Source organism: Oxyura jamaicensis, chromosome 3, assembly GCF_011077185.1.
Source record: "Oxyura jamaicensis isolate SHBP4307 breed ruddy duck chromosome 3, BPBGC_Ojam_1.0, whole genome shotgun sequence".
In the NCBI taxonomy this organism is placed as follows: domain Eukaryota; kingdom Metazoa; phylum Chordata; class Aves; order Anseriformes; family Anatidae; genus Oxyura; species Oxyura jamaicensis.
The window spans coordinates 2,917,430-2,935,423 of record NC_048895.1 but is presented as its reverse complement, the minus strand read 5'-3'; the positions used below and the strand labels follow the sequence as shown (position 1 = coordinate 2,935,423).

Sequence of the window (17,994 nt, the reverse complement as noted above, 5' to 3'; positions counted from 1 at the left end):
TGTCATTTACCTCTCAGCTGTGTTCAGCTGGACCAAAATCTATCCTGACCATTTTTAAATGGCTGGTAACCACTGAGGAATGTGGATTTCTTCTTTGGCTGACAAAATATTTTAAAACATTACGCCTCCCTATGTGCTGTGCATCTCCCCTTGAGAAGCACAACTGTTTAATAAGGTTACGTGCATTGCGTTAGGGCTGGGTTTTTTTTTGGTCTGCCCTGCCTCCCAGTCCTGGAAGCTGGTCACTTGCGTGGTCTCCAACAACCGTGATAACAAATTCATGTGTTGTCATCAGGTGTAGGTCTGTTAAGGTTTCAAGCTGCTTCTTTCCAAAATCCACCCCATTATTTAGGTGACCAAAGGCTGTGCTGCATATTTGCTGTATTCCAGCCCTTCTGCGGCGTGTGCGGTACCTGTAATTACAGGCAGGAGAAATTGTGACCTACAGGCTGTTTTAAACAGAGATTTGACCGCTCTCTGTTCCTGAGTTGCTGTGGCTGAGCTTCCCCTGATGGCATCAGCGCAAACTCTCGGGCTTTGGGAGCACTGAAGCACCTTTCCTATTGTTAATGCCTGTCACATATTAATCGATGCAGAAGAGACTTGTCTCCTTAGCCCTGTTAAGCTGCGAGTTTACAGCTCTGTGTGAAGTAGCGCAGGCAAGGTACGTGATGAGATGCAAACAGGGGAAAAAGTGCTTTTACTGACGTTTGCAGAAGCAAGCGAAACACCTGTGAGAAGCGGGTGCTTCAGGGACACCCACGTTTGCAAATTGTTCATGGGTATCTTGGAGATAGCACTTCTCTACTTGTGGAGTGATTAGTTACCTCTTCAGCACTGGCAAAGCTTGTGGATGATGAGCTCTGCCTTCACCTGCAGGTGTTGCCATGGCAAGGGACTCTAGAAGTACATTCAGGCAACAAAAACAAAAAAGGGATAAAGCAAAAATGAGAAACAAGGAAGAAGAAATGGGAGCGGGAGAAGACAATAAGAACATTGCGCTGAGCGGGCGCCCTCCTGCTGAGCTGACAGCGCTTGCGGCTGCCTCCTGCCCCAAGTAGCATCGTGGGGTGCAGGCAGGGAGCTCATGACTGTGGCTCTGCAAGGTCTCTGGTCTGGCTGCCGTGGCACAAATGTGGCCCAGCTGGAGGGGCTCGGGTCATGGCTGCAGAAAGGTCCGTTTCCAGTCTTAAACCTCATTTCAGCATATGATAAACTTCAAGCACTTGAGGACCCCCATTGATTTTGGAGACCTTTAAAGGATCAGCATCTAACTGTGGTGGTCTTATCCCAGCCCTGATTTCCAAGTATTCCAAATGGGAATAACACTTTTTTTCCCCCTCTCCATCCACATCTTCCTTTTCATCCTGCTTGAGTAAACCTTTTTCATGTGTGTATATCTCTGTATTTGTGAATATTTGACTTGAACTTGTGTGCATGTGTATGCATTTGAATTACTTGGTTAAAACAAATAAATCTAGATATGTGGGCATTTAGGTTTTTAAAGTATTTACTCCCTGTTCATTCTCCTCCTTGGCAGTGTGAGTCCTGTAGCTGAGGACCTGCTGCTGTGATACTTCTGTACTCGTGCCTCACCCTCATTCTCACTGTTCTCCAAAAAAGTAAGTAGTGTCAGAGGGAGATGCTCTTCTCAGTTGCACCCTAATTTTACACCAGGAGAGACCCTGCTTCCTTCATGCTTCAGTCCTCTTGAGATGGGAATGCAGGTGCATGGCAGGAAGAACTGTGCTGCAGCTAGTTCCCAAACTGGGCAGTCTGGGGAGCGGGACTGCAGGATACCACGGTGTGGCACCTCTGCTTGCAGGCTAGATGTTGTCTCTGGTGGTGAAGGCCAGACTCAGGCACTGCAGCTGGCCTCTCCCAGGATGAAGACTTCCATATACACTAAGTTTACAGGGTTGGAGTCAGCGCATAAAGAAATGTGCTCAGCATGTGTTTCAGGGTGTTAACATCCGTGATGTATTTGCTTGCCCTTGTTCGTTGAGTGCGGCTTCGCTCCTAATTAAGAATTGCAGTAATCAGGCAAGAGGTTTATTGTGTGGAGCTGAAGAGCCAAAATTATTTGTGAATTCAGTTCAGATTCAATGAGTTTTTTTCACACAAGCTAGAAATGGTTATGTTTCATTTCTACATTTTGAAACAAAATACTTTCATTTCGAAACAAATCTAATTTCCTTCTTAGAGTGTGAAATGATAATTGTTTTGCTGTAAAAACTATTCTTGGGTTGATCCAAGCCACTAGTATTGTTGTGTTGGTGTTGTGGGTTTTGTGTGTGTGCTTTTTCTTAAAATTTGTCAGCTGGAAAAAATTAACTATTTGCACAGTTGGTTACATGAGACAGATCAACAGCTCTGGGGCCATATCGGAGATCAAGGTCTCTGCCAAGAAACAGGCTCAGCTGACGTTTATTCTGCCACGGGCAGAGTAGATGTATCCAACACGTTCCTTGCAAAGCTTTGTCTTTGCTGGGTATGGGGGTAAGAAAGGGAATGTGTAAGGGAATAGTTTGCTGCTTTGTTTAGAATTACATTTATAACTTTTCTAAGTGACTTCTAGAACTTTCCACAACTGCTTCAGTTCCACCAGATTTTTCTGGGTCAACAACACCACCAAATTCCAGCACAAGGCTTTTATTTATTTATTTCATTTGAGGATTCCGAGAAGTCTCTGAGCCAGTGCCCCTAAATAACACGGTGCTAGAGGATTAGATGTCATATACAACCCAGAAATGAGAGCAGTCATGGCCTATTTAGAAGATATTAACCCATCAGGAATCCCATTCCAAGCAAATATGATTTATAAAGTGTTATTACTCTGCTGCTACAGTGTCATCCAGCAGCTCAATTAGAAATGCAGAAGATGCTGCTTGAAAGCCCATTTTGGTCAATGAAAAGACACCGTTAATGTCGGTGGTGTGTTAGACCAGACTCTATGGAAATGAGTCCATTAACAGGGGATGACCTTTTTCTCTAAACTGAAATAAAAATGTGCCAGTCTTAGATCTGAAACCAGAGGGCTGTGATGTGATTCCAGTGGGTTTGGCTTATTTATTATTTTATTACACCATTTCATACCTGGAGAAGTCTTGCCTGTAGTTTAGCCCTTTACTTTATAATAGAATTTGGACTTTACCCTTGACCTTCTGTAGCATCACTGAGCCTGACGAAAATGAAGCACCTCAGGCTGTTTTCTTGCTTTCTCAGTGCCCAAATGGGCACTGTGGATTATGCCGAAGGTTTCTGCCCTCCTGCTGTGGACTATTATGGCATGGTCTGCTTTGTGCAAGAATTCTTTATATGTAGCATTTTCATCTTCATCGTCTCAATACGCACCCGTGTGTGTATATATAGCTTTATATGTATTCTTGGAGGTGCTGTGACTTTTTTTTTCCTTTTGCCCAGTCATCTGGAGTTACTCTCTCAGGCTTTCTCTAAGGTTGTGTCATTTTGTGCTTCTCATCTGGGCTTGACAAATTTTGTTCTAGAAATAGATAGCACTTGACTGATTTTACACTCTTGTCACTTTGTTTCTGCTACTTTCAAGAGCTTTTGTGCGCCCACTAGAAGAAGGTCCTTCCTAGCTGAGATCTCCTTTGATTAGTATCTTTTAATTTCATGCTAATTTCTGAAGCCTGGGCAGTGCTGTACACAATAGTGTTTTTTCTTACCTTTCCTATGTGGCTTCTACCATCTGTTGACAAGTGCTGACCCAGAGCTACAGCTACAAAATGGTTTGCAAGTATAACAATTGTAGGTATTTCCTTTTCATTCGTAATGTTGTCCGTGCCACGTGAGCCCAGACAGTGATGGTTTCAGTGTAGGTCTGTTCTTGGCTACCTCATGTGTTTTGCATTTTGGGCCCTCTTTTATTGTGGGGGTTAAACAATGATACCTACCTGTATAGCGATGTTATCTTTCCAGTAGGCTTTTTAATACTGACAGAGTGGGGGGAGGAAAGGAAGATTTCTAAAGGTCATCGTTCAAGCTAATCAATGGCATCTCATTGAAAATAGTTTAACTTCTCTCTCAAAAATGGCTTTTATCCATATATTTTGTTGCAAGCCAAGTCATTTCACACTATTCCTGTTCAAAGATCCCCTCAGATACCTCCTGTCCTCTGCACATTTTTTCTCTACATGTGCTTGTATATATTTATGTGTACCATTTTTTTCCAAGAACAATGCACCTTTTTAAGATAGAAGCTTATTTTACCTGCCTGACACCTTGCCCTTCGTCCTGGTTATCTATATGTTATTCCACACTTGCCTCCTCATGTATTGCACACAAATGTGGTCTCTGCCATTTGCTTACCCTTGTAGTCTCTCTGCATGCCTTGGTATGCCTTTTAATTAGATGCACTTCTGTTCTTTCATTGCTTGTTAACCCTTTCTTTTGAGAGGCAATTTGCCTTAGCCCTGCAAATAACCTCTGTTTTTTGCAAAGTCAAGTCCATTTCCCTCGGTAACCTTGATTTCACCAGCTATCATTTATACCACAAATAATTCAGCCTCTAATTAGTCCATCTGTTAACTATTCAAGTGCACATGACTTATCTTTATTATGTAACATAATGGTCAGTTTTCTTACCTGCTAGTGATACTTTGGTATGGAAAATAGTTTTTCTACTTAGGACTCTCCCACGTTGCCAATGTGCCCCCTATGGAATATATTGCAGATTACATGGTTGTATAGTTCTGCCAAGGAACAGGATAACGATTTCACCCTCTCTCTTTTTTGTTTGTTTTCTGCAATTGTTGTTGCTTCCAACTAAGTGCAGAGGCTTTGTAGTTGTCTCCTCCTTTTCTTTACCAGATTTCCTTCAAATTAGAGAGGTTGATGCTAATGTGTGTTTTCTTTTGTTTTTGTGGAAAACAAGGTTTGCCTCTAACAAAGGCAGAATACAGTTGACCTTGATTTTCTAAAGCAGGCCACGTGGGCCAAGGTTAGATTTCTGTCACAGGATGTGAGTTTGTATGAATTAGCCACTGTGAAATGCCTAACCTGTATTTGCAGATAGGGCTCACGGGTGAGATCTGTTCGTTCAAGATTGCAATAATCTAGAGAACTTCCTTGGAACCCAAGAGCGTGCACAGACAAATGCAAACCACGGCAGCATTACTGGGTTGTATCTGTTGGATGCTGCTCACAAGGGTTAGTTAGAATTGCTTATATCCATCCAGAAGAACTAGGAAAAGTTTGTGTCACCTATCTTACTGTAATGTTCTAACCATAAGATAGGGAAAATGCATCCAGAGCCAGAAGAAAGTTCTCCTTTTGGCTTTCCCTAAAAACTGAGGTCCTGAAAAGATGTCCTGCATAATTTTATTTTCACAGGCTCAAAATGGGGCTGAAATCATGTGTTGGTGAGGTTCTTGTGGCTTCTTGACTCACGGAGAGATTTCAAGCAAATCACCTAGCAGTAACGTTTCTTATATTGGACTTGAATCTTTTGAATTTTACTTATCCAAAACCACCACTGCAAAGGGAATTTGTTACAGGTTTCTCCTTTTGAAAACGGTAGGATTGTACCCTCTCTGAAGAGTTTCACGTGGCTATTTTGAATGTTATCCTCTGAGTTCCATGTAGATGTCTTATGAACCTGGCGTCACGTTGGTCAGTGTTGTCTCCAAATCTGCTTTATTCCTTCTGCAACTTGCATCGAGTCCCAAAAGTTCTTCGATGGGACAGAGAAGGAATATTGCCAAAGTTGAATGAGTTACAGCCTCTAGTACCTAATTAAAATGATTTTGTGCCAGTTGCTTTTGTTGGGTAGGATCCACACATAATATAATTTTAATCCTGTTTATATACACTCCGGGGACAGATTTGAGATCAGCATTGCCATTTAAGTGAGGTTAATCAAGCATACTGTATGCAGCTTTTGTTTCTCTGCGCTATGTGAAAGGTGACTACCGCTGATGGGATCCTGACTGGCCGTTCACTGCAAAAACCACCACTTTCTTGTTAACAGAGTGTCTGATCATTAACCTAACCCCAGCCCCGGTGACTCTTCCTGCCTGGTCCCTGGAATTGCGCAGCTGTTGTTATTCACAGAGGAGCTTATAGTTATCAACTGGGTCGTACTGGCAGCGGGTGCGCGGTGGTGCAGAGGGTAGGAAGCAAGTGAAAAATAATTACGTCTTCCCTAAAAACAAATGCTATTTTTTGTATTCGTGGTGCATTTTATGTATATATAAAGGACATTATGGCAAAATGAAAAAGACCCTCATAAAAATCCTTCTTGAAAAGTATTGTTGCTGACAGCCGTGACCTCTGTGAGTCTGCATGTTTACCCATAATTCATAATTAACAAAGACATTAGAACTGCCACTGGAGGATTCTGGGCTTTATTTCTTTCTAACTGGGCAGTACTAATGCTGGAAGTGCTCCCAATTCAGTGATTTAACATTTCAGGAAATCTTGGAGAGGCAGCAGAAGCCTCCTTATATAGTTCATACTCTGGGACTGTGGTTATACAGATATGGCTGAGATAATTATTCAGCTCTTGTTATTGCTGTAGTTCTGCACCTGATCCCTGAGCCATTAGAGCACTCTGCAGGTTATTACAACTATCAAACATCAAGGTCTCTTTTCTAGTCTCTCGACTATGTGGTTATCATTTTACTTCTTTTAAATCCTCCATCTGCATAGAAAGCTTCTGTGCTCTAACTTGGAGATCTGCTAACGCTTTTTTTTTTTACAGCTTCCCAAATGAGGCCTTTTTCTTACCAGCACATTAACATAAAAATATAAACTTAGAGTTTCTCCTCTTGTGGTGTTTTTATTTTCTCCCTCTTGTTGATTACTTCTTTGAGACACTGTGCACCTACACTTCAGTCTGCGGAGAGAACGAGCACAGCGTGGTGGGGTTCTCCAAAACCATGGCAAAACACAAAATCTCCCCAGGACAGAATTGTTTCTGGTGGTGGGCTAGGTTTGTGCCAGCTTTTAGCTGATACACTACTCTGCTTTGTGTAAACTTGTACCTTATTGCTGCTCCTCAAGTTGGACAAGTTTTTTGTTATGAAAAATGAAATGGTAGCTTTAAATGAGGATTTGAATCTAGCTATGCTTAAAGGCTTGTTATTTGGTTGGGTAGTCCTCTGTTAGCATTTAAGATGGGGAATCTTGCTGAAAAAAATCTTTCCTGTATGTGATACCGTCACCTGGCTTTCACTGATTACCCTTAAAAAAAATAAAATTTAAAAAAAAAATGGATCTGAATATCCTTCTTTCAGCTATTTGCAGTACAGACATTCACTCTTATGATGTTATTTAAGATAATTTTGTAAAGTAAGAACCTAGAGCAGACCTCTACAGGCTGTGTCATAAGGGAAAACAAGGAGCTAATGCTGGAATTGGCACAAGGGAGCTCAGCTTTCTGAAATCTGTGTTGTGCATTATATCAACAAAACACCTGCAAAAGGCATTCCATCAGCACCAGGCAAACTGATGAGGGATCAAATCCACCAAGAGTCAGGGGCAGTCACAAACAGTATGGCAAAAGGAGGAAACATATGGTTGCCTTACTTAATATTGCTGTACTGTCGTCCCACAACATATTCCCCTAAATGGGCATTAGCTTTATTGGTAAATCGGAAGGATGTGGAACACAGGAGAAAAACATCGTGTGTGTGGTGTGTTTTTTAATACAAGGTGCAATCTCACAGATAGGCATTTATTCTTCTAACATATATTACATAATGCATAGTAGAATATTTCTTTAAATGGTAGGTATTTTAGGAGGTATCTCAGGAAAGCTGTGGTTTTATGTAATGAAAGCAAAGGGTAAGTATGCTCTGACTTGTGCTTTACTTGTTTTCTAGTTATTCTTACAGATTTTTACTGCCTCTTTTGCATGGCCTTGCATGAGAATAGTACTTTTACACCAACTCCTTGTTAAGGTCTTTTGGCAGCAAACCTTCATATTTTAGCTAAAAAGCCATGTGATTTCCCATTGTCTTTTATATTAGTGTGACATGAAAATAAATGGAATTTAAGTGTGAGTTGTCTGGGGGGAGGGCTTGGATATTCTTAAATCAGGATACCTCACTGAAATCTACGTATATACAGAAAGGAAATATCTGACTGGTGAACCTGGCTAAAAATGGTGAAAATATTTCAGTTTTAAGATTCACATTTTTATTACAATGTGGGAAGCTGCAGGAAAAGCCAACTTTAAAACTTCTATTATTTTTTTTTTTAAATGAGTCCATTGGTTAAGCTTTAAAATTACCATGGGTGATTAATTGTAATAGTGCATTCTTCAAAAAAAAAAAAAAAAAAAAAGAGGTGGTGGGAACAACAGTGACAAGATGAGCCATGTCACCCTTAGTACAGAATCCTGTTGCTGTACATAGCTTTCTCTTGTTTAAAAACAATGTGTGCTTGTGACTTTAAAGCCATCATCTTACAACTCGATGCTGGCATGGAAATCCTTGTACTTGCATCCTGTTGGACTTAGGACAGATTTAAGAAGTGACTTTGAGGGCTTAGACTGAAAGAATCAGCACATAATTTTCATTAATCCATATCTTTCAATAATAATAACTAGATATATGATATTTAATAGCTTATTACTTGCTTAGAAATGTGAAACTGCATCAATAATCAGAAAATGGGTCATGAACTAATTTTTAGATAATAGTATACTCTAATTAGACCCTTGCTATGGTGTTTCTTGTAAGAGGCGATTAATTGTAAATGGTTAATTATACATTTTTACTTTATTTTAGGACAACTGCAATAAAAAGTACCAGGATTTCACAGTTATGCTTCTGTTGATCTGACATGAGACCTGTTTGCTCCCCTGTGCCGTCATCGCCTTCAGAGACGTGCTGCTGTGAATGACACCCTGTGGCACTCCGGTACTTCTGGAAAGGAGGTGACTTCACATTAACTGCTTTTCTTTTAAAGGCAAGAATGCATGCTGTGTTTATTCTGAGCAGGGAGCAGCAGTGGTGGGTGGCTGCTCCCTTTTCTCCATAAGGAAAGGTGTGAGCCAGGAGCTGAGGGTGGCAGCGAGCGTGATGGGCGTCACTGGTTTCACTGACCGAGTGTAGTACCAGTGTAAAGCAAGATTAGGTTCAGGGACGGGGAAAACTCCTGTCCAGTGATGGTAAGCAGGGTTAGCAATAGTCCAGATCACCAGAGATATCCACGGCAAAGTGGTCAGTCTGAGGTCAAGCCAGGAATGCAAGTTCAGGATCTGGGTTATTGTGAACCTCAAAGTTCACACATGCACACAGGCACACATGGCATAGCTCAGATGAAGACTGAGGACAAGATCCTGACCACAAATGCAGCTCCTATAAATATAGCAAAGGGAAGGAGGCCCTGGAAAGGCTTCTCGCAGCTCTTTTTACAGTGGCCTGATCCAAAGTTACATAGCTGCAGAATATCAGTGTTGGCTTCAAACACAGGCAGACAGATATGGGGTGGTGGCTGCATGTATGGCATTATGTTATTGGTCTTCTGGATGGATAGGACACTTAAAGAATAAACTGTTTCCTGGTTTATAGTCCCTAAGCACAATACTGAACCACTGAACTTTAAGGTAAGTAGATTTTTCTTAAGTTTGATGGTGTTTTTGTGGATTTAGCCACACTGTCCCTTCTAAAGCCAGTGGGAAATGAGCAACTAAATCCTTGCAAATGATTTAGAAATGTAATGCTTTGCAAGATTGTTGACTAGTATGTTGTCCAGAACTCATTAGTGCCTATATAGGTACCATACGCTGAAAGGAAAAATATGCCTGTACTTTTCACAGATGTTTTATAGGACTATATTTTGTGTTATTCAGAACTCACATCAGCTTTTTTGTGAATTGTACAGATGCTCTTGATGGCAGGATTAAGCCTGATATTTTTCAGTTCAAGACACTAATGAGTTTTTAAAACCTAGAAGTAAAAGATATTTACCTGACTGCATGGAGACTCCTGGAGAGACCTGTCCATGGGTAAAACCACCAGCAAGACAAGTGTGTAAATGTCTGCAACATCAGACAGCAAAGGAAATGTTTCAGGCCAGCAAGCAAAGGTTAAGAGAATATGTAACAAAACAACACTTATATGTACTTATCCTTCCTGTATCCCAGCTATAGTTTGGGGGTTTGACCGATCTTTTCATGGGGAACTGGATGCAGCAATGTTCTGCATCTTTTACAGAAGAGCTGGCAGCGAGGGATTCTTCTGAGCTGGGAAGGACGCGGTAGCACAGAATGGGGCTGGAGGCTGGGAAAGAGATCGGGATTAGACGGGTGTCTCCTAGGGAGCTGAAACTGCAGACTGTGTCTATCTGTCCTTCTGCCAATGTAACATTGCCTCGAGACTGAACACCCTGCTAGGGTGCGTTTCTCCTCGGTGACAAAAGGGAGCACAACTCCCTTCATAAATGGGAGAGTTGAGCACTCTACAAAGTATTAACATCATAAATATAATACAGGGAAAAAAGGTCTAATTTTTTGGTACTGCAAAGCCACCACTGCTGCAGGGAAGATAAATCTTGGCTGAAATATGTTGGCATGAACACCACAAAACCAAAATGAAAAACTTGGCCTCATCCTTAGTGTGCTCCATTGCAACAAATATTTTATGTAAACTCACCCCTAGCTTAGAGACTTCCTGGATAATTAGGTAACAGGAGATGGCTCTTCCTTTCTTCTTGTCCTCCATTATGATTATACCTTAACGTCTATTGCTTTTCTCAAACTTTTTTTTTTCCTTAAAAAAAAAAAAATGTGATGGATTACAGGCAACATCTTTTTATTCCCGACAGAACATCTTTTTTAAAAATGACTTACAATGAGATCAGATTATTTTGTATTCTTACCCCGTAGTCTTTTGGTAGCGTTAAGTCTCTGTTCCTTCAGGTTTTGTTTGTGCACACCACTGGTGGTTTGTTGTGAAGTGATAGATCCTTCCCCATTGCAAAACTATTGATCTAAGTTTCCTTCATTAAGAGCGATTTTTGTGTATGTGCATGTGTGAAACAACGTTTCAGGTCAGTCCTACAGGACCACACTGGTCTCATTGTAACCACCGCTGCAGAGTATGTAAACTTGCTGGCACAGTATTGCAAAGTGACTCTGCAGGGGCTGGATGACTTCCAGCCAGCAATGAACCACAGCCAAGAAATGCCAATATGGATAATGCAAACAAGAGAGATTTGGGGCACATTTCGATTTAACCATCTGATTTAATTGACAGAATAAATGCACCTGTCATCGGGTAATATTCTTGTGATTAGTTTTGGCTGTGCTGATGAAACGATGTTAAAAGAATGTCAGAACAACCTGTCCTGGGACTCCTACAGGCAGTTGCAAGCTAAGGAAGGTCAGTTTTCAGCTAGATAAAAGATTCAAAATTCTCTCTTCTTTATTTCCTCCTTTGTGGTTGCATGTGTCTTGTACCGAGACAATTACTGAACAATTTATCTTGCTTATTTTCCCTATGCAGCCATTCTTATGGATCCATAGGTCAAAACAAACACAAATAAGTGATGCTGTAGCCTCTTCTTATACAGCCTTTGTTGAGGCCACTCTGTATTTGGAAAGAGATCCATTCACAAGGTCACCATTTGCCTATTTGTATGTTGTCATTCAGACTTGGCAGCCTTTGTGGAAACCGCAGCTTGCTTAAGAGCCAAGGTGTGCCCCTATCTTTTGCCTCCAGAAGCAGCTGATCAGAGAGACTGCAAGAGACTGGCTTCTGAGCCTTGGGGCCATACCCACCTGATTTTAATCTCCTGTAACACGAAGCTGATAGGAGGAGGCTGAAGTTGATTCCGAGCAATAGGGTGCCTCCTTTTGGAGGTGCCTTTCATTGAGCCATTTTAGTGGATGTAAAGGCAAGAGATGGGATAACCAAAGTTAAGTTCATTATAAAGCTCATTTTGCTAGTACATGATAAGGAAAAACTCCTGACCTGAAAAAGTAAATTGGCATATTGGACAAAGGTTTGGAAAAAAAGACAGATGAGCATCTCTGTTTTTATGGGGGAACTGGTTTACAGAGAGGGAAGAGGAAGAAGTACACCTCTTCCATGAACTGTAATAGGAATTACACCTCCTCCATAGTACCTGCTGCAGTGACTTACGTTGCTGTGTTGCACGAAGTGGCAGTGGCCACATGGCTGCACATCCCTCGGTACAGATGGAGCCGCATCTGTCCCTGTTTCAAAGGGGGAAATTGAGGACAAGGCAATTTAATGACTTGCCAGAGGTCACAGCTAAGGTCTGTGACAGCACAGGGAGTGAATCTAAATTCTTTCAGTCCTAGGGCCTTATCCACCATGCCATACTTGTGATGATTAAATCATAATATGTTTTTTCAGCACCACATGTATGATGGTGTTTAATCTTACTTTTGGTTTACATGAAGACTTTCCTTCAATATTAATTGGTTTTAAGCAGAGGTGTTAATGTACTGAGAAAGGAACCTGAATAACAGACTTTCCTGTTGAAGACCCAGAGGTATAGATAGTTAGGGTGGCTATCCCCATCTGCAGTTAGCACAATCTCCCCAAAGTGCCCCGGTGCAGTTAGACTCCTGGGAAAGGTGAGTTCAGTGTCCCGCAGCTGCCCCTTCACAGGATGGTTGGGGCAGCAGTGCCAGACAGGGATAAATTCAGCATTTGAATGTGTGTGTGCTGAAACATAGTTTGTTTCTTCTGCTCCTTGACAAGTTATTAATGTAGGGGGAAAAATGTAAACTAATTTATTCATGAACTGGATTGCAGAGCCAGTTTGTCTCATTTAGAGATATTTCAAAGACCTAGGCACCATCCAGTTCCATTTAAGCTCTCTTTTGCATGGGGTTAGAGGCTGCACTGGTTTATTGCACAGGTGTGAATTTCATCTTGAGTTCAGAAGTGCTGTACAAGTACTCTTGAAGGTGTTATTTTTTCCTTTGTCAATTTTTGAAGCGTAAACATACGTTAGTTTCCAGGCAGCACCGATGTACTGCTTCAGTTGCGCACAGTTAACCATGAAATTTGGGGGTTGTGCGCACTTTCAGTCTTGTGATTTAAGGTTTTGATCTCAACCCATTTACGTGCCATGTCATGAAACAAGTCAGTCAGTGGCCAGCCATGAGAGTGCTCTCGTGCTGATAGCGGGGGGAATCTACGTGGGGTGGTGTGGGATGTGGTACAGGGTGCTGGGGCAGAGGTGTCACAGTCAAAAATCGGTGATCATGATGGTTGCGTTGCTTAAAATTTCTAAACTTCATTTGTAAGCCTCCATGGGAAAAGTAACTCTTCTTAGTATATGTCTAAAAATGCTACATTGAAGTATGAAATGTTAAAGCTTTATATATATGTATGTAATTTATTTTTAAGGAGGTTTAACCCAAATGGGCATGCCATGGTTTGTGCACACTCACAGCGTGTCATTCAGCAAGAGGTCTGCATGGCAAGAACGATCCTAGCTTAGAATACAAGCTCTTGTGCTCTCCTGTACAGTTCTGTTGCCGCCAGTGGCAATAAGAAAACTCCCTTTGTTATTTATCACCAATGTGCTGATGCTATTAACTCAGGAATCATTTTCATTTTTGGTCAATGCTAGTGCTCCATAAGCAAAGTTCTCCTTTTAGGAAGCTTCTTTGAACTCCTCAGTTTCTGTACCCCTGCCTTCCATTGTATGCCCACCTACAAAGGATAGGAAATATTCAATTTGAGAGAGATTTTCTTCAAATATACTTTAGAAGGATGTTTATCAGGTGTAATTGATTTCAGAGAGAGTTTGTAAAGCAGGAGCTCTAAGACTTCAAAAACAGTTCAGAAAAATGGATCTGTGCATATTTTAGATCTAAGTTTGTCAGATTAAATACATTAAAATCGTGTGAGAGAAGAAACACTAAAATAGCCCTGTAAAACGAATTCAGCAGATTGTGCCATGGACACTCAGGAAGGGAGGGAAAATAACAAAAACAAGTCTGAAGCCTCCTCCGCGTGCCTGGAAGTTTGGCCCCTTCTTCACTCTGAAAATAAAATTCTATGTTACCATGAGGAGATGGAGGAACATGTAGTGTCATTTAGACACACACTGTAGCTTGAAAACCTGGTAACTTTCTTCCAGTGGTCTTAAAGGGACTTGGCATTTCAGAGAATTAAGAGAGAATTAATTTGGTTTAGAAAGTAAAACTGAACACCAAATAAAATGCAAATGATTTTCTAGTTCCTTTCTGCCTAGGTATTGATGCTCTGCAAATAAGCTGAAGCTTTCATGGAGGAAAAAAAAAAAAAAAAAAAAAAAAGATTTGCTGCTGCCTTACTTGGCTTTTAAGTTTTATCTTACTCTTGAGTAGCTGTGTCCTAGGTAGCCGTGGTTTTCCTAAAGCTTTTAAGCACTCTAGAAGCAAGTTTTACAAGCATCATGAGAGCCAAGTGTTTCTGGGTGGTGAACGTGAGGCAGGATCACTTTCCTCGATTGGTTTTCCTTTTTTCTTTGCTGGGAACCCCTAATTCCCTGTCAGTGTCAACAATTCCCTTGCTTTTGCTACTGGAAGTTTGTGGCAGCTCTTGAGCCACTGTCGAGGAAGAAATTCACTCTGAGTGTGCTGATGTGTTGAGCTGATCCAAAAACAGTCAAGGAAAGCGGAGCAGTTGTTTGGCCATTGGCTGGCACCTGGAAGCACACCATCTCCCCGCAGCTGCTCCTAGGGCAGGGCTCTGGGACAACTTGGGAAGCTGGAAGAAACTTCTGCTTCTAGGGAGAGAAACAGCATTTTTGGAGGAAAAAGAAAGGAGTTGAAGCATAGGGTATTGTAAAAACAGAGTAACTTTTGATCTCAAGAAGCAAAGTATAACAGAGTAAATAGGTTCAAATTCTCTTGAGTTGATAGGCAGCGTGGCTTCTTTCCTGGGGATGGCTTTGGCGCTAAGTCTTAATGTTAATTCACGGTTTCCATACTGCTATCCCGCCGCATCATTAAATCTCGCAGGAAATGCAAATACAAGTTGCCTGTCATTTATCAATGAAAATATTGTTTAACATTTGCAGTGTATACACAACCCATTATGAAACTCAGTGGTGCATGCTCGGAAGCAAAATGTATTACTGTAGATATCAGTAGATAACTATTTATAATTAATCCTGTAGGAATAGCAGTTCTAACAGTAAGAAAGATCTAAACTAAATGGAGGGTGAACATGCTTTAAGTTATTTCCGTAGCTGCTAAGGCTACTGCTCTGGTCATTTTAGGGTCAGCCTTCGTTTAGACAGCAACAGAAGTGAGCAAGAAGTCATTGTCCAGCAAATGGTAAATATTGGAGAGAAGCAGAGCCTACATCATGATCTAGATTTTGGTACTGTGGAAATAAAATGTTTCAGTTTGAGTGACTGTCTGGATAAAGCAGCTTTTGCTGCAGTAAACCCTGGGATCAAAAGAGTTTGGGTGAGCTCCAGTTTAAAGCTAAAACAGCCCTGCAGAGGCGCCTGTCACAGGTGTTTCAATCAGTCCTTCCAAAGGAAGAATTTTTAATTCTCCTTAATATTCACATCATCAACGGGGGAGAACCCTCATTTCCGTCTATTAGCATGGCTTCCACCTATAGGACATGAAAAATTATCTGAATTGAATTCATAAGTGATCTTCCTGAGAAATGACTACATAATCGATTTTTAGCTGGAGAATACCTCACATTAATGACATTACTGGTCATCCTGCCTCTAATACTTACGCTGTCACCTCTATTTCTGTCTCTTCCTGTGGTCTCTAAGGCAGCCCATTTTCTCCCATTCTCAAATGGTACGTATGTAAATAGGTAGGCCTTTCACACTGCTTCCTGGTGACTGAGAGTTTCCCAGACAAACCCAGTGACCTTTCTTAAAAGTAGGGGGATGTTTCTTACAAGTACACTGCATCAGATAAGAATTCTTAAACCCTACATGCAGCCGTCGATTACAGCACCTGAGGCTGGGACAGAATCTGCCTTTGCAGCTCTAGGGTACTATTTGAAGATATATTACTATATAATGAAATGTTGTATACATGTAGGTGCTGTTGTTTATATTTTTTTTGAGAAAAGGGGTCTTATTTCTAAATCTTCTCCACTGGAAGAGCTAACTCCCTCCTGACCATTTGTTGCTGATTATTCAGACATTCCTCTCTGCCACTCTGTCTTTTAATGTAAAGGATTTCTTCAATTTAATCTTGAAACGCATCATGGATGTGATTAGCCTTCGCTGTCAATCTCTGGTGTGTTAAGACAGAATTTGACACTTAGCCTAAAAGCTTTCCAGACCCAGAGAAAAACCACAAATGAAAAGTGAGTTAAACTCTCGTGCATCTTTACGGATGCATTGGAAAATGTATCAGGATAGCAGTAAACTCATAAAGGTGGCAACACGACTTGTGTTTGCAGCATTGTAAAGACCTGCCTTGCTGCTGACCTGTATTGGACATGAGGCCCTCTGAAAGGCTGATTTTCCAGGTAGCGTTTCAGAGTTTTGCAGAGGTTGTCGCTGCATTGCCTGTGTGTACGGCCTCTGACACTGCGTCTTCGCTAGCGGAGAGCATTTGCGAGTCAAGCTGAAGTTTGTGCAGGCTTGGGGCACTGCTAGAAACCCCTCAGACTCTCCGTGCTTCGGAGTGGACGTAACGTGAATTGGCACTCAAAATTTGCTGCCACTTGTGTGAATGCTGGAGTGGGTGAGAAACTCTTAAAGGCAAGTTGTCCGATTTTTCCACCCTCTTCAAGCACAATGCGTGTCAACTACCTGCTGATGAGCTGCTGCATCTCTGCCTTGCCTTTCATCCTTTGCTGGTGAGGGTGATTCAGGTACCTTAAGGGGGCTGAAAGGCCTGCAAGGAATGACACACAGTGTAGCCTGTGGAGGATCTACCAGTGGCAGCTTGGAGCAGAGCATACTTGCTGTGTGAAGGAGCTGAATCCAATGTGGCATGTTGATGTCATGGGAGTTTGTCTTGAATGTATCCCAACAGCTCGAAGCTGAGCTCAAAATTCAGGACTGTATCAATCAAGTAGAAGTGGACTTACGTGAATGAGTTAACTGCCTAAATTAATGTTGTATGTTTTTAAGATTTAAAAATGCAGAATCCTAAGAATTATTAATATGCTACTGTAAGAATTTGTATTTCAGTCTGAATGCTCCAAACTGCCATCAGACTATGAGAAGAAAATTAGCCTTGCACATATTTGTTAGGATGGCGTTGTAGGAAGATGAACTGCATCCAGAAGACAGTTGTCCGTGATGGAAGCTTACAGTGGTTGTTTTTTGTTTGTGTTTGTTCGTTTGTTTGTTTGTTGTTGTTTTCTTTTTTTTAAAAAATAACTTATTTAAACAAAATGAAAATAATTTGGGGTTGGGAGTGATCCAGTGAAAGACATTGTCTATATCTTTTTTTGTGACAACAGCAGTTTTAAAATAATCCTGTCTACGTATATATATGCATGTGCATATATAGCTCTGCAAAATCACATAATTTGGTCTTCAGCATGCTAGTTTTAGAAAGCCATAACAGGACAAATTATGAACCCTTTAATGTTTTTGAAAAATAACACAAAACCCTTTCAGAATAACACCTAGTGATTTTTTATCATGTAAAACCCAATAGTGGAAGACAAATCTGAATGTCTGTATTCTAATCAGAACAGTGTATTTTCCATATTAAGCTTATTGTTTGTACGTCTTATAAAGGAAATCGACCAGGCAATATAGGGGTTCCTGTTAATGTGAACCCCTTATTCACAACTGTTTGGAGTGAATGATGCTGCTGTCTGCTGAGCCAATGCAAAGGATATATGTTTAAGATAGACTGATCATTAGGGATGCAGGGCATGCCTAAATTTAAGGCAGAAGAGTCTTTCTGTCCCTTCAGACCTGCTCATTTGGATTAGGTGTGGAAGAATAAAGATTCTTTCCATAGATGCTTTCAGCAATCTGCCATACTCGTAATGCCTGGAAGGTTTAATACATTGGTGAGTTTGTCTTTTAAGTGTTAATCTGATT

At 41.1% G+C, this 17,994-nt stretch overlaps 1 long non-coding RNA gene across 1 annotated transcript; it reads right to left on the bottom strand.

Annotated features, from left to right (window-relative positions):
• Positions 1-8,767: 8,767 nt before the first annotated feature.
• LOC118165105 lies at positions 8,768-10,741 on the bottom strand. The gene is made up of 3 exons (XR_004749862.1): positions 10,626-10,741; positions 9,942-10,253; positions 8,768-9,329 (listed from the first exon to the last, which is right to left on the bottom strand). It is a non-coding gene; the product is annotated as an uncharacterized LOC118165105 (long non-coding RNA).
• Between the last annotated feature and the right edge of the window lie 7,253 nt (positions 10,742-17,994).